This window comes from Canis lupus, chromosome 6 (assembly GCF_011100685.1).
Source record: "Canis lupus familiaris isolate Mischka breed German Shepherd chromosome 6, alternate assembly UU_Cfam_GSD_1.0, whole genome shotgun sequence".
Classification (NCBI taxonomy): Eukaryota; Metazoa; Chordata; class Mammalia; order Carnivora; family Canidae; genus Canis; species Canis lupus.
The window spans coordinates 68,518,326-68,525,403 of record NC_049227.1 but is presented as its reverse complement, the minus strand read 5'-3'; the positions used below and the strand labels follow the sequence as shown (position 1 = coordinate 68,525,403).

The window sequence follows — 7,078 nt, the reverse complement described above, 5'->3', positions numbered from 1 at the left end:
TCTAATTTGAAGTGATTTCTTAGACCAATGGAGTGAAATAAAAGTGACATTCTGGGATTATTTAGGGTTATGCCATTAGAAGTCTTTAATTTCCATCCGGATTTTTTTAAAAGATTTTTTATGTATTTATGTATTTATGTATTTATATGTATGTATTTATTTATTTATTTTAAGGCTTTATTTATTTATTCACAAGAGACAGAGAGAGAGGCAGAGACACAGGCAGAGGGAGAAGCAGGCTCCATGCAGGGAGCCCGAGGCAGGACTCGATCCCAGGACCCAGGAATCATGCCCTGAGCCAAAGACAGATGCTCAACCGTTGAGCCACCCAGGCATCCCTAGATTTATTTATTTATTTATTTATTTATTTATTTATTTATTGCAGGGAGAGGGAGAGAGAGGGAGGGGGAGAGAGACAGAGACAGAGAAAGTCTGTGCTTGCCTGTATCACCTGCAAGCAGGTGGGAGGGGCAGAGGAAGAGAGAGAGGAGTAGAGTCTCCACTGGACATAGAGCCCAACCCCAGGGCTTGATCAGGGGCCTCATCCCAAGCCCCTGAATACATGGCCTGAACTGAAAGCAAGAGTCAGGTGCTTAACCGATTGAGCCACCCATGTGCGCCTCCATCCAGGTCTTCTATAATGCACTCTCTGAAGCCCTAAGACACTATGTGAGAAGTCCTGCTATCCTAAGATGGCTAAGCTGGATAGACCACTTGAAAGCACTTTAGTGGAGAGTCTCACAGGAAATCAGCCTTCCAAACATCCCTGCGAAGGCTTCGGACATGTGAATAGCCATATTTGACCATCTATACCACCCTCTGCCAGCTGAATGCCACTAAGTCACTTCAGGCAATGTAAATGAAGAATTTTCTGAGTCCTGACCTCAATCCTGACTCATGAAATCATGAGATATGATAAAATGACTATTGTTTTAATCTTCTAATTTTTGTGTTAACCTGTTTTGCAATAAAAGGTAACCAGAACAGAATTTGGCAGCAGAAAGTGGGAAACTTTGAAAACAGGTGACAGGTAGAGGCTGGAAAAAAAGAAAAGAAACCGAAGAGATTTTTTGGAAGTTGGAAGAGCCTTGAAAAGACTATTAGTGAGGGATTGAAGGACCATAAGTAAATCATTTAGAGGTTAGAGCAAAAATCACACCTTTTATATAGCAGCAAAAATTTGGCAGCTCTGTTATCTACAGTAAGATGGAAAATAAGGAAGGTCACTAAATGAGCTCATCGATCTCACTGGAGAGATTTCCAGGCAGAACATAGAAAGTGCCAACTGACTTCTTACAGGTCCTTAAGATAAAGTATGAAAAGAGAAGTAGCCTATAGACAAAATATTTCAGTCTTCCAGTAGAATTTAGAGGAACCATAAGGGAGCCAGGACATGCTAGACCTGAAATTAAAACTGTTTCTCATTCTCTCTCTTAGTAAACTATTCTCAAAGTAAAATGTGGTATTTGGATAAACTAAAAACCAAGAGTGGGGATGAAAACCTCTTTATAAGTCATCATAAGATTTAAGGGTATGATGTGTAGACCCTCTTTTTTAGACAAAAGGATTTCTAGGAAACCTAAAGATGTAATTTTGCAATGGGGTCCCAGGTGGCCAGGGATGGAGAGCGGCTTGCCTCAAGGCAATGTGTGGGTGCATTTTTTTGTTTGAATTCCAATATAGTTTGTAGAAAACCCACAGAATTTTTAAGAGAATTATACCACTAGCTTAGACCAAAAGAGAGACTGATAATACAATAAGAAGAGTGCTCTTAGGGTTCCAAACTTCTACAAAAACAAATCAGGGTGAAAAGGCTTACACAGTGTCAAGTACTGGCAATTTCTTATGGAAAAGAAAGGTGGAATTCAAGGGCATTATAAGGAACCCAGGGGAACAGAACTGAAGAATCACTTCCAAGTTCCATTTGGAGGTTCCTAATGGTTGCAATGTCAACATGTGACCAGTTGTATTTCTTCCGTTTCTAGGTCCTGTCTGAATGTTATAATAGCATGACAGATATCAAATGACAGACAGCTGGGCCCAGTAAATCCAAAGAATCATGAGAACTAAAAATTATATTTTTAAGCCGTTATGTTTGGGATAGGTTTTAAGCAGAAATACATGGCTGGGACAGAATTTAAGTACATTTTCTAAGCTGGACTTAATTTAGATATCAAAATCCTGGAATTTGAACTTGAGCTCATTATTATAATGGGATGAAACTTTTAGGGGTTCTGAGAGGGCACTGAGTATATTTTGCAAATGCTAGAAATTTAAATGATTGTAAAGCCAGTCATCAGACTGTGGTAGACTAGAGATGGTTGCCAATTCTTTGTTACTCTTCCTATTGAGAGGTAGAGTCTAATTCCCTAGTAGAAAGTAGCAAACATGACAATTTGCAATTTTCAAGGCTAGATTATAAGAAGAATTTACCCTCTACCCGTCTCTCATGGAATAGTTCTTTAGTATTCCAGAGTGATATTGGAAGTTTGACTATCTTGAGAATATATATGCGGGTGAGGCTATGGGTAGGGGCTTTGGTGGACAGTCCCAGCTAAGTCCAGTTTTCGGGTCATCCCTGCAAAGACTGCCAACATGTTTGAACCCTCAAGATCAGCCCATCTGGGTATGCCTGGGTGGCTCAGGGCATGATCTTGGGATCTGGGATTGAGTCCCACATCGGGCTCCCTGCATAGAGCCTGCTTCCCCCTCTGCCTATGTCTCTGCTTCTCTCTCTGTCTTTCTCTCTCTCTCTCTCTCTGTGTGTGTGTGTCTCTCATGAATAAACAAATAGAATCTTAAAAAAAAAAAAGATCAGCCCATCTGCCAGATGAATAGCATCGTGTAACTATATTCGATACTATGTGGAGCAGAAAAATCATGCAGTTGAGCCTTGTTCAGATTGCTGAACCATAAAAAAAATAATAAAATTGGTTATATTTGTCAACCTCTAAATGTTGGAGTGATTTTTTTAAGTAAGTAATAGGTGACTGATGCAGAATGCAAATTATACAAAAGAGTAAGTCAATTCAAACCAGAATATATGTTTAAAGATAATATAAGAAAATGAAACCAACTCAAGGAAATTATAATTTGTTTTCAACAGATCCTTATAGATATCACTGTGTTATGGAAAGAATAGAGAAAGAGAATCACATCTTACTTAGTGAAGTTTCTTCTCTTTTGAAAAAAAGAAATACTGCATTATATTTCACAGTCATTTTGGCCTGAAGCTCTCAACTCTACAAGTTTTCTTTAGCATAAATCAGCTGAACTTAATTCCCTGGGCATAGACTCCCCACAGGATCCCTGCATTATAAAATTAGCACATTTAAAACTCTAATACACATTCCATTACATTAAATCTTCAGGTCCAGTATAACCAAGAAGAAGAATATTCAACCCAAAGTCCTTCAGAATTAAACCATTCATACCTAACTGAAATTAAAATCACCCTGAAATGATTTTGAACTTTTTGGGCTCTTCACTTCCTAACTCTTATATTTAGGAGTTACAAAGTCTGAACAGAAAAATAAACAGGAATATTACCTGCCTTCAGGCGGTATCTCTAATAAATTTCCCCAGGAGGCATTACTTGCTCCTCTCTCCTGTCTTGGAGATACCAACACATCAAATCTCTACCATCATACTACTTATTACATAGGACAGAATTATTGGCTTCTGTGCTCTTCCTAAAATATATGTTACAGAAATGCATGAACCAATGCTTGCAATAAAAGGCGAGATCATTACATAAACTGTGTGAACATATTTTTTCCTAATATTAATAAATCTTTAAAATTAAGAGAGCATCTTATTGATTTAAATGTAGCTTAGAATGCTACAATTTGGGCACATAGAAAGCCAGGGAAATGAATTGAAAGCAGGAATGACTTGATAGGCACTAAGAAGAAACAAAGAAGAGTATTGAGAAAAACAATGAGTAGGGAATTTTGAGTTTCTTGAGTTATCTAAAAATGGAGGAAAGGGGACCAAAGGCATGGATGGAGACCAGAGGGAGTGTCCTGCAAAGAACAGACTGCCTGTGAGAGTGCTCCAAGGATCATAAGTTTTATCTGCAAGTAAGTCCTACATTCATTTTCTTTTTTATTTATTTTTTATTATTTTTTATTTTTTTAATTTTTATTTATTTATGATAGTCACACAGAGAGAGAGAGAGAGAGGCAGAGACATAGGCAGAGGGAGAAGCAGGCTCCATGCACCGGGAGCCCGACGTGAGATTCGATCCCGGGTCTCCAGGATCGCGCCCTGGGCCAAAGGCAGGCGCCAAACTGCTGCGCCACCCAGGGATCCCCCTACATTCATTTTCTATCTTGAAGCACCAAGCAACATTAGAGTGGCCAAACATCTCTCTTCTGAATTGCTATTTTCAAGTAGTCAGTTTTGTTTTAACATTACATTTACGGCCACCTTCACCACCACTCCCAACCTTTTGAGGAAAAATTCATTCCATTGTTAGACAAACTAAGGATAAAACCAGCTTCTACATTCTCTTCTGAAAGAAGCGATGAGTTTTCCTTCAGTCCATCGGAATGGGATGTATCAGGTACTCAATGATAGTATAGTTGAATCTCCTAATGGCGATATGGAATGATGCTTTACTCTAATAGAATGTGCATGAAAAAATACATAATCAACTGGAGGCATTAAATATTCAAAGAAGATTCAAAGCAATGCTTAATATAATTTCAGTAGTCAAGCCTGGACTATGAAGAACAACTTCTGGAATATATATGAAGTTAAACTCAGGTCTCTGCCATCAGGAATACTGCTGACTTTGGTTAAATAGTTTGTGTTAATTATTATTTCTTTGTAATACCTTCTGAACTTCAGCCCTAGGTAAAAGCAATGTGATATTGTACAATTCCACATTTTTATTTTGTTTGAAAACTGAAAGCATGTGGATTCAGCTACTATATCTTCAAAGTCTGTGGCACGTGACATTTCATGCTAAAAAGGCTAACAGTGACTTCAAATTCAAAGTAGTTCTGCTCTGCATACCATATTAGCCCTGGTTTTGAAGGGAAAGCTAGTATAACCCCTTGGCTACAGTATCCTGGGGAAGCTAACTGAATAATCAGTAAACATTAAGAGATAACCCATTAAGATCATGCTCACAGATACTTAAGTTAACTCTGGTGAAATAGTTCCCCCTTTGAAGCAATCTGATTGCAAAATCAAAAAGAGTCATTTGGGAAACCCTATATAAAACACAGCCATTGCAGTACGTTGAGCTCCATAGAGACAGTGCCAGGGCAAGTGAGAGCCAGAGGGGCACTGGGTGACTCTGCCTCGATGAGGAAAATAATTAAACATGGGCAAAGGAGATCCTAAGGAGCCGAGAGGCAAAATGTCATCATATGCATTCTTCGTGCAAACTTGCCAAGAGGAGCACAAGAAGCATCCAAATGCTTCAGTCAACTTCTCAGAATTTTCTAAGAAGTGCTCAGAAAGGTGGAAGACCATGTCTGCTAAGGAGAAAGGAGAATTTGAAGACATGGGTAAGGTGGACAAGGCCCGTTAGGAAAGAGAAATGGAAACTTATAACCCCCCTTAAAGGGGAAACAAAAAAAGAAGTTTAAGGATCCCAATGCACCCAAGAGGCCTCCCTCAGCCTTTTTCTTGTTTTGTTCTGAGTATCACCCCAAAATCAAAGGAGAGCATCCCAGCCTATCCATTGGTGACGTTGCAAAGAAACCGGGAGAGATGTGGAATATAACGCTGCTGCAGATGACAAGCAGCCTTAGGAAAAGAAGGCTAGTCTACGGCCATACCACCCTGAACGCGCCCGATCTCGTCTGATCTCGGAAGCTAAGCAGGGTCGGGCCTGGTTAGTACTTGGATGGGAGGAAAAGAAGGCTGCTAAGCTGAAGGAAAAATATGAAAAAGATATTGCTGCATACTGAGCTAAAGGAAAGCCTGATGCGGCAAAAAAGGTAGTTGTCAAGGCTGAATAGAGTAAGAAAAAGAAGGAAGAGGAGGAAGATGAGGAAGGTGAAGAGTATGAGGAGGAGGAAGAAGATGAAGAAGATGATGATGATGATGAATAAGTTGGTTCTATCGCAGTTTTTTTTTCTTGTCTATAAAGCATTTAACTCCCCTGTATGCAACTCACTCCTTTTAAAGAAAAAAAAAAATTTGAAATGTATGGCTGTGTAAGATTTGTTTTTAAACTGTACAATGTCTTTTTTCGTTTTTTTTCTTTTTTTTTTTGTAGTTAACACACTACTGAATGTGTCTTTAGATGGCCTTGTCCTGGTGGTATTTTCAATAGCCACTAACCTTGCCTGGTACAGTATGGGGGTTGTACCTTGGCATGGGAATTTAAAGCAGATTCTTGATGGTGCACAGCACAAATTAGTTATGTATAGGGATGGTAGTTTTTCATCTTCAGTTCTCTCTGATGCAGCTTCTATGAAATAATTGTTGTTCTGTTAACTGAACATCACTCTGTAATTGCAAAAAGAAAAAAAAAAGAGTTGCAGCTGTTTTGTTGACATTCTGAATGCTTCTAAGTAAATACAATTTTTTAAATTAGAAGAATAAATAAAATAAAACTGAAATTTCAAAACCACTATCTGGACACTGCTAGCTGCCATTTGGTGCCCCTGAATTTTGAATGGGGATAAAGTTTTCATCTATCTTTATCCGGATGTAAAATTATTCATGAAATCAACATATTGGTGTGTTTATGGACTGAACACATCTAACTGTCATAGTAATATGTTCAGTTTCTGTTATGAAAATAAGAATGGATTGCATAGAAAACAAGTTATTCAACAGAACTTGATAGTTCAACATGTTAATTTCTTCTGGGGGTGGAAGTGTGGGGTGATTTTACCTTATAACAGATTCTGGCATTTAGGAGTTGTGGCTATTACTGAGCGGATCATGTTTCTTCTGTAGCGACTAGCTAATTATTACCACCCTTCATTATCTTTTACTCTTTTGGGGATATTTTTTAGACAAGCTTTAATTTAGGGTTTTTATAAGTTAAAGTGTCATATTAATGGTACCTAAGGTGACAGGGTATCTTGATTTTTGCATGTATGAATAT

The 7,078-nt window shown here is 38.5% G+C and overlaps 1 pseudogene; it reads left to right on the top strand.

The window, feature by feature from the left end:
- Window positions 1-5,335: 5,335 nt before the first annotated feature.
- On the top strand, window positions 5,336-6,071 carry LOC100686081 (annotated as a pseudogene).
- The last annotated feature ends 1,007 nt before the right edge of the window (window positions 6,072-7,078 follow it).